Genomic DNA, 9,375 nt, shown 5'->3' with positions numbered 1-9,375 from the left:
TCCACAAGATGCAGGCATGTAATCAAGTAACAGCAAATAAACTGCTGAGTGCTCTACTGGAGGAATGCAGGGTGCAGAGGAAGCTTGAAGAAGGAAGAGATGAACTCATGGGGAAGTGGGTAGGGAAGATGTCACAGATGGGGTGGCAATAAGAAGGTACTTGAACAATGGCTAGCAAGATTGGAGGGGAGAGGGCATTACAGGCAGAGGAAGAGTGCAAAGTCACAGAGGTCCAGAACAGCATCGCACACTTAGAAAAGGACAAGTCTTTTCATAGGACGTAACAGTGGGTGAGGGCGTGGCAGGAACAGGGGAAAGGATCCTGGAGAGATGGGAAAGAATTGTGGCGCTCTTCTCGAAAGCTGCCGGAGGTGACTGCCAAAAATGGTTGGCTATTCCTTTGACCTAGAAAACAAAACAAACCAAAACAAAAAATCATGCAAATCAAGGGGTTCAAATTTTGTGTTCACTTTAAGAGCACTCGTGAAACAGCCCAGGCCATCAAGGGTATGCATATCCTAAAGCCACCAAGTATCTGAAGGATGTCACTTTACAGAAGTAAAGGGCGCTGTTCCATTGTTACAATGGCGGAGTTGGTAGGTGTGCCCAGGCCACACAGTGGGGCTGGACACAGGGTCAGTGGCCCAGAAAGAGGGCTGAATTTTTGCTGCACTTGTTTAAACACGCAGAGTACAAATGCTGAACATCCAGGTGAACAGAGCTCCCAAGATGCAGCCGGAACTTCCAGAGCTCCAGGGCAGATTAACCGATATGTGAGCACTCCCTGCCACACCGAGATGATCCTGACTGAAAAAAAGCAGGTTGTCCGCAAATGAGGACAGCCATCAGGCAAAGCTAAGAGAGAGCCCCTACTGTGGTTGAATTATGTCTCCTCAATACATGTTCAAGTCCTAATCCCCTGTACCCATAAGTGTGACCTTATTCGTAAATTGGGTCTTTGCACATGGTCAGGTTAAGATGAGGTCATCACAGTAGGCTTTAATCCAATATGATGGGTGTCCTTATAAAAGGGGGAAATTTGGCCCTGGCCAAGTAGCTCACTTGGTTAGGGTGTTGCCCTGATTTGCCCAGGTTGTGGGTTTGATCCCCAGTCAGGGCACAGGCGAGAATTAACCAATGAGTGCATAAGTGGAACAACAAAACTCTCTCTCGATCATAATTTTTTAAATAAAGAGGGGAAGTTTAGACACAGAGACAGACACACATAGAAGGAAAACAATATGAAGGCGTGGGGACAGTGCCACCTATGAGCCAAGGAGCAGCTGAGGCCACCAAGAGCTGGGAAAGGAGCATGGCGGAGTCTCCCTCACAGCCCTCAGAAGAAACCAACACTGTTGTCACCTTGATTTTGGACTTCTGGCCCCCAGAACTGTGAGACAGTAGATTTCTGTTGCTTAAGCCACCCAGTTTGTGGCACTTTATGAAGGCAGCCCCAGAAACATAATACACCCCACTCCTCCCACTTAGATGGGGCCCTGCACTCTCCAGTGATTTGAGTTGGCAGGTGCCCATGCAGGAAATGGAACTGAGGGAGGGAGTGGACTCAGGACCCATTAGGAGGCTGCTGTAGTGATCCAGTAAAGTGTGTGTGTGTGGCGGGGGGGGGGGTCTGCAAATGCCCTGCAGTGCTGATGGGTACTAATTGATGCCCGGGCTTAGCGGTAAGCCTCCAAAGCTCTGCAAATCAGCCCTGAGTTCCAGTGAGACATCTTTGCTTCCCCTCGTGTATTTTCTCATACACAGCATCCCACTCTTCTCCACTTGACACCCCAGCTACCCCCACCTTCGGGGCTTGAATTCTGCTCAGTGAATACTTTCACCCCGCCTCGGAATGGGTGTGATTTCAGCAGCCTTGGTTTCGGCTTCCTGTGACAGCTGTAACCTCTGTTCTCACTGAATTACTAAGATTGTTGATAAATGCCAAGTGCTTAGAAGTTTTGTGAGTACTGGGGACATGTTCCTGTGCCACTCTATGGGAAAATAGGCTGTGGAGTGGCCAGAAGTTTAATAAATTAAAAGTAATTAATAATGCCCCCCTGTGTTTAGGCCCACCAAGTGCCCATTCAATGAAAGGGCTAGATCTCAAATGAAAATCATCTTCCTAGCCCCATATGGGAAAAATAGTGCATTTTCCTGTTTGAAGCCTCCCAAAGCCCAGCAGAGGACAAGTGCTCCGACCTCCCCATCCCCACACTATTTTTCTTGCTCGCATTTTCATTATTTAGAAAAGGTCCATTGGAAGAAACAATAGAACGCCATCACCTTCAGCCTCCACATTCAAATAAATGTCACTGGTTAAGGAGACATGATGCTACGTGCAAGATGGGGCCCTGAGTTGGGCCCCCAGTTAAAGCCAGATGTTTAGTTAATAGCATTGTACTCAATGTTAGCATTTTAGTTTGGATATGTAAGATGTCAACATCAGCTGGCCTAAGGGTAAATGGGAACTCGCTGTACTACCTTTGCAATTCTCTGGAAATCTAAAATGATTGAAAAATTAGAAGTTTGTAATGTATATTTTTAAATATCCCCGAGACAGTACTTTTTGAATTGCAAGAGACGAGACTCCAAGATAGACCCTCAGTCATGCTGTTTGAGCCTCTGCCTTAAGCGGTATTTAGTTCGGCTGCTAAAAGACAGCCGAACGATTCCTCATTTGCCAGGTGTGCATTCACAGCACTGTAGAATAGCAAGACAGGCTCATAGAGAGTCCTGCCCTGAAGGAGCTTACTCTCCAAGGACGGACAGAAACAGTTGTATGGACAGTTACAATGCCAGCAAAGTGTCTGAGGATCCCAGAGATTAATCAAGGTGGAGAGAATTTCAACAGGCACAGAAGCCAGGGGACTCAAGCCTGAGGGCTGATGACAGCAAAACACTGGGACACATAAGTGTGTGACTCTTAGGGAGTTGGGAATAGTCCATCAAGGCTGAGACTTGGGGGCATGGGGGAGGCAGGGCCTCAGAGACACAGGAGGACCTAAGGTCAGTGAGAAGGACAGAACTCTTTTCTATTTTTAAAATATAATTGTTTTATCATTAATAAAAGTAATATATATTCACTTTAAGAAGTTTGGAAAATCCAGAATAGTACGAAGAAGAAAACTAAACTCAATTGTTATTTTCCCCTCCAGACACATATTTTGATGCATTTCCTTCATTATATTTTGTTCCTAGTTGAGCTCATATTTTACACATAGTTGGGTGGCCTTCGTCAGTTCATTTAATTTAGCACAATATCACAAGCCTCTCCCAATCTTATTTAAAAAAGAATCAAAGTATGAAGGCAGGTTGCTTAGTCCACCTTCCTCCAAATGCAAGAATCCTTCTCCAACACCCTCAGTGGCTGACTGACAGGTCGTCCGGACAGATGTCTGGATGCGTCTCATAGCAACAATCTCATTGGTGCCCTGAGGGGCCCCAGGCAGGTGGTCAAGACGCTCACTCCTGCACCTCTTGGGGAACCAAAAACTAGCACTGAAATAAAGCTGAATGACGGAAGAGTTTCAGTTAAAAAAAAAAAAAAGAATCTCATTCATTCTTTAAGAGGTCCATTCTATTGTTAGCTGAGTCCAGTGACCACAGAGTTCTTCCGAGCGTCTTAATTGTGTTTCCCTGTAATTACCCTTTTCTGAGATGACAGATCTACAAGTACACTAAGAATCAAAGAGTCTTAGGGTTTAATTGATCTTCAGGTAGATGGTAGTTACCTCACAGAGGGTCTCAAATGCCATGCCAACGACCCTTGGACTGTAATCCAAGGAACTCATCACATTTTTTAGGTTTCAGAAATTTTTACCTTCTCATATGATATTCCCCAAAGTTTAATTCATGAAATGTTTCAAGCAGAAAGGTGGTGTGATCAGAAGCAATGCTAGGTTCTTTACATACATTATTTTATCTAGTTCTGACCACAACCCAGAGGTAGGAAATTATTCCTACTTACAGAAGAGGAAATGCAGGCCCAAAAAGGGGAAGTCACATGCCCGGAGTTCACACAAATAGCAACCTAACTGTACAGTGCAGCACCATTTGAAGCACAAGATGCAAATTCTTACTGTGATATGAATTAGCTGTGTGACCTTGGGCCAGTGTCTAAAGTTCTCTGGGCCTTTTTCCGTAATCCGTAAAATAAATAGCCTGAGAAAACAGTTTAGAGTGATAGCTAAAAGCATAGACTTCCAACCAGACTGCAAATCTCTGTGCTTCTCTGTAGCCTAGTTGGACAGTGAGGAAATCTCTCTGCAAGCCTGCTGCTAACATTGGACAGACCCAAGGCAGGCAAGAGTATAAAAGGGAAGCCCACGTACCCTAGGTCTAAGTGTTTAATAGTGATAAATCAAGCTAACACACTATTTCTTTTTTAAATATGTGTTTTATCCTTCTTCCTTGACAAATATACCTCCACAGTAACCCAGAAAGCCAGGTATCTTTTTAAAAGATTTTATTTATTTATTTTTAGAGAGAGGGGAAGGGAAGGAGAAAGAGAGGGAGAAACACATCAATGTGTAGTTGCCTCTCATGTGCCCCCTACTGGGGACCTGGCCCGCAACCCAGGCATGTGCCCTGACTGGGAATCAAACCAGCAACCCTTTAGTTGTCAGGCCCATGCTCAATCCAATGAGCTATACCAGCTGGGGCTAGAAAGCCAGGTTTTGAGTAGAGAATTCCGGGATTCTTTGGAGCTCCAGGTCAGAATGTGGCAGAGCCAGCTCCCTTCTCTTCCTATTTCTGGTCTTGTACTCATCCTCTGGCCTACATGCCCTGGTTCTGTCCACACCCCTTACAAGCAGCCAGCGCACTCACCAGCAGGTAAGTTTACACTTTGGAGGACAAACCCAAGGAAGGGGCTGGTGAAGATGCAGAAAGTGGATTCAGGCCATTTGTACTAGGAGTTCTGGAGTCCTGGGTGCCCAGAGTGTGGTCTAGAAATGGTTACCAAGCTCCAGGTGGGCATGTCTCCTTGGACTCGGGGGATGCTTTGCCTATGAGAAGGGGCACAGCTGGATGAAGGCAGAGAGAGCACAGCCTTTCACAGTGCGGGGCCCAGGGCCAGGACCCTATCTGACACATTTACAGGAGATGCTGTCTCTCTGTGCCTCAGTTTCCATTAGGGTGACCAACTCATTTGGGTTTGCATGGGACTTTCCCAGTTTTAGCACTGAAAATCCCGCATCCCAGAAAAATTCCTTGGCCCCAGTCACCCTTGTTTCCTCATCTTTATAATTAGGCTAATTATATATCATAAGATCGTTAATGAGGATTAAATGAGTTTTTGCACATGGAGTGTGTAGGCCAGTGACTGCTGCATGGTCAGCATTCGATGTGTGTGTTCGCTACTATCTTTTTTCCAATGATTTTTATTGTAGTAAAATACACATACAATTTATCCTCTTAACATTTTTTTAACTTTTTTAAAAACCATTTTACATATTAAGTTCAGTGGTATTAAATTCATTCATAATGTATTTAATCAGCACCATCCCTCTTCATGACCCTTTCACCTTGTAAAGCTAAAACTCAATCCCCACTAGAAAATAATTCCCCATCTGTCCCTCCCCGCCAGCCCCTGGCAACCACCATTGTACTTTCTATTTCTATGATTTTAATTAAGTATCTCACAGAAGTGGAATCATACGGTATTTGTCTTTTGTGACTAGCTCATTTCACTTAGCACGATATCCTCAGGATTCATTCATTCATCCATGTTGTAGCATGTGTCAGAACTTTCTTCCTTTTTAAGGCTAAGTGGCATTCTATTGTATATATATATACCACATTTTGCTCATCTATGTATCTGTCGATGGACATTTGAGTGGATTCTACATTTTAGCTATTGTGAATACTGCCGCTGTCAACGTGGATGTGCAAATGTCTCTTCGAAACCCTGCTTTCATTTATGTTGGGTGTACCCAGACATAGAATTGCTGGATCATATGGTAATTCTGTTTTTTAAGGACCTTCCATATTGTTTTCCACAGTGGCTATATCATTTTACATTCCTACCATCAGTGCACTAGGGTTCCAATTTCTCTACATCCTCTCCAACACTTGTTATTTTTTTTTATATAGTGGTCATCCTAATGGATGTGGGTGGTATCTCATTGTGGTTTTTATTTATATTTACCTAATGTTAGGATGTTGAGCATCTTTTCATGTGCTTATTGGTCATTTGTGTGTCTCTGGAAAAATGTCTATTCAAGTTCTTTGGCCATTTTTGAATTGGAATTCCATTTTTGCTTTAGGAATTCTCTCTATATTCTGCATACTAATTCCTTATCAGATATGTAATTTGCAAGTATTTCCTCTGTTCTGTGGGTTGCCTTTTTACTCTGTCGATACTGTCTTTTGATGGACAAAATTGTAAGTTTTCATGAAGTCCAGTTTGTCTATTTTTTTCCTTTTGTTGCCTGTGCCTTTGGTATCACATCCAAGAAATCATTGCCAAATGTGATGTCCTAAAACTTTTTCCCTATGTGTTCTTCTAAGAGTTTTATAGTTTTAGGTGTTATATTTAGATTTTTGGTCCATTTCTGAGTTAATTTTTGAATGTGGTGTGAGGGGAGAGTACAACTCCATTCTTTTGGATCACCAGTTTCTCCAATGTCATTTTTTAAAAACACTGTCCTTTTCCCACTGATTGGTCTTCGCACCCTTGTCCAAATCATTGGACCATTTATGCAAGGTTTCATATCTTGGATCTCTATTCTATTCATTGGTCTACATGTCTGTCTTTATGCCAGTACCACACTATTTTGATTCCTGTAGTTTTGTATTAAGTGTTGAAATCAGGAAGTGTGAGTCCTCCAGTTTTGTTCTTCTTATAGCTATCATCATTTGAAAGATTCCATTCTACTAGAAAGTACCAAGTTTCTATAAATGGAGGCATGGGGGGTGAGAAAGAGGGAAGAGTCCAGCAAAGCCACTAGCTGAATGGGGACCCCTAGATATTGTTGGTGGGAAGATTGAACTACCGTTCGATGTGAGTCATGTGGCATTTGAGGGCCTTACAGGTCAGGGACATCCATAAGGAGACATCCTTTAGGCTTTAGAAGTAATGTGGTTTTAGAGTTCAAGAGAGAGACAGGAGCCCAACAGGCAAAAGGGAGTCATCGCCATAAAAGGAACCACTAGAAGAAGGCATGGACTTGGATGAGAGGGATGAGGATTAGAACATGTGGAGAGAAGACTGACGTGGGCAACGACATCTTGACCCCATTCCACTCACACATTTATTATGTGTGCACTTTACCATATTTCACCGACTCCAAATGCCATTGATTTTTTAAGACATGGCATTATTGTATATACCACTAAAAATATGCTGTCAATCATTCTAATGTTATTTCTGACTATGAGGCACAACTGATTTCAAAGATACAAAAATATGAGAACATACATCATAGAATTAATTATGATATATGCCAGGCACTGTGTCAGGCATCATGAAGAGGTAAGTGGGATAAAGCTATGAAAAAGGCCCTGCCTTCAAAAAGCTTGCAGTCTCAAAGCGACACCTGCAGACGCCTCTAAACCGCAAGACTGACTGAGACAAGTGCTACAATGCAGGCACCAGCGCCGTTGGGAGATCAGCTGCTGCTTGTCAAGTATTTATAGGAATCATTAATATAGACAGACTTGACAGCCACGTCTTTCTTGGGATTTCTAATCCTCCCCCTCTTTTTCCCTGATGCCTGAAATTTCTAGGGACAAAGCCTTTCAAACCATTTTAGAATGAATTGAAGTGATGGATAAAACACCACATGGTGAGCCCTGACTGGTGTGGCTCAGTGGGCTGGGCGTTGTCCCACAAACTGAAAGGTCACCAGTTGTTTCCCGGTCAAGGCGCAGGCCTGGGGTTGTGTGTTTGGCCCTTGGTTGGGGCATGTAGGAGAGGCAACTGATCAATGTTTCTCTCTTACATCAATGTTTCTTTCCCACTTTTTCTCCCTCCCTTCCCCTTACTCTAAAGATCAATCAATAAATAAAATCTTTTTAAAAAGCAACAAAAAACCACCACATGGCCTTGGCTGGTGTGACTCAGTGGATTGAGTGCCCCCCTGCGAACTGAAAGGTCACCAGTTTGATTCCCAGTCAGGGCACATGTCTAGGTTGTAGGCCAAATCCCCAGTTGGGGGCATGTGGGAGGCAACCAATTGATGATGTATCTCTCACACACTGATGTTTCTCTCCCTCTCTTTCACCCTCCCTTTACCTCTTTCCAAAAAGTAAATAAATAAAATCTTAAAAAAAAAAAAAAACCCACATAATGAGATACAACTCCTATGGAAGGCAGTTTGCCCTTTGACCTTGCAATATATAAACTCTGTATACTCTAGGCATACATCTTGCAGATATATCACCCACATGGAAAATGCCATTACAGGGAGGAACCCCCCCAAAAGTGGAATCTATTTATAAAAAATTGTGCACTTATTCTCACATGTTTAAACTTCAGTCACTTTCCAAGTACTCTCCATTTGATGCAATATATCTATCGAGACGCTTTTTCAACTGCCTTTTAGTGCTTCTGCCATTTTTTGTTTCGCCTCTTCCACATCGGCAAAATGTTTCCCTTTGAGGACTTTATTTATCCTGGGAAACAAAAATAAGTTGCTGGGGATAAGATGAGTGAATAGGGAGGGTGGGGCATGGGAGTCATGCCACTTTTGGTCAAAAACTGCTGAACACTCAGCATGGTGTGGGCAGGTGTGCTTGTAAATCACCCATTGTGAAATGGGCAAACGTGTTAAAAGAGTCTTCAAAAAAAAATTCACTCATGCTGAACACAGCCTCTCACAACAACACCAGGTGATACAAGTGGGTTCCTAGAACACTCACCCAGCAGGGGAAGCCTGTACTGGAAGGGGCCTGCCCTCCAGAAGACAATTCTGGCTGGTTTTTTAGGGGAGGTTCCCCCCTCCTATACAAGGTCATTCATTACACCATCATTTGAAATAGCAAACAATTGGGAACAACCTGAGTCATGGATAGAGCACTGGTTAACTAAATTATGGAACATTCATTCGTGCAGTGGATCCTAGATAAGGAAATGCTTGATCTATGAACACATCCCTGTGTGAAAAGATCCCTGACATGTATTGTTGAATAAAAAAGATCCTAAGTGCAAAACTATAGAGGACCGTTCTGCATGGCAGTGGGAAATGTAGCCCAGACCCCACTCAGAAAGGCCAGTGAGGAGCGAGGTTCAGCACACAGTACCATGCCCACAGATAGGTTCTCCCATGGGGAATCAGGCCTGCAATGTACCTAGGCTGCTATGAGTCTTGCTTTTGCTAAAAATCCCTCACCCTGAATTGAGGCAGCAAATGTTTACTGCATTATCTTTAAAGT

Source organism: Desmodus rotundus, chromosome 3, assembly GCF_022682495.2.
Source record: "Desmodus rotundus isolate HL8 chromosome 3, HLdesRot8A.1, whole genome shotgun sequence".
NCBI lineage: Eukaryota > Metazoa > Chordata > Mammalia > Chiroptera > Phyllostomidae > Desmodus > Desmodus rotundus.
The sequence above is the reverse complement of the archived record's forward strand: the minus strand, read 5'-3'. Positions refer to the sequence as shown.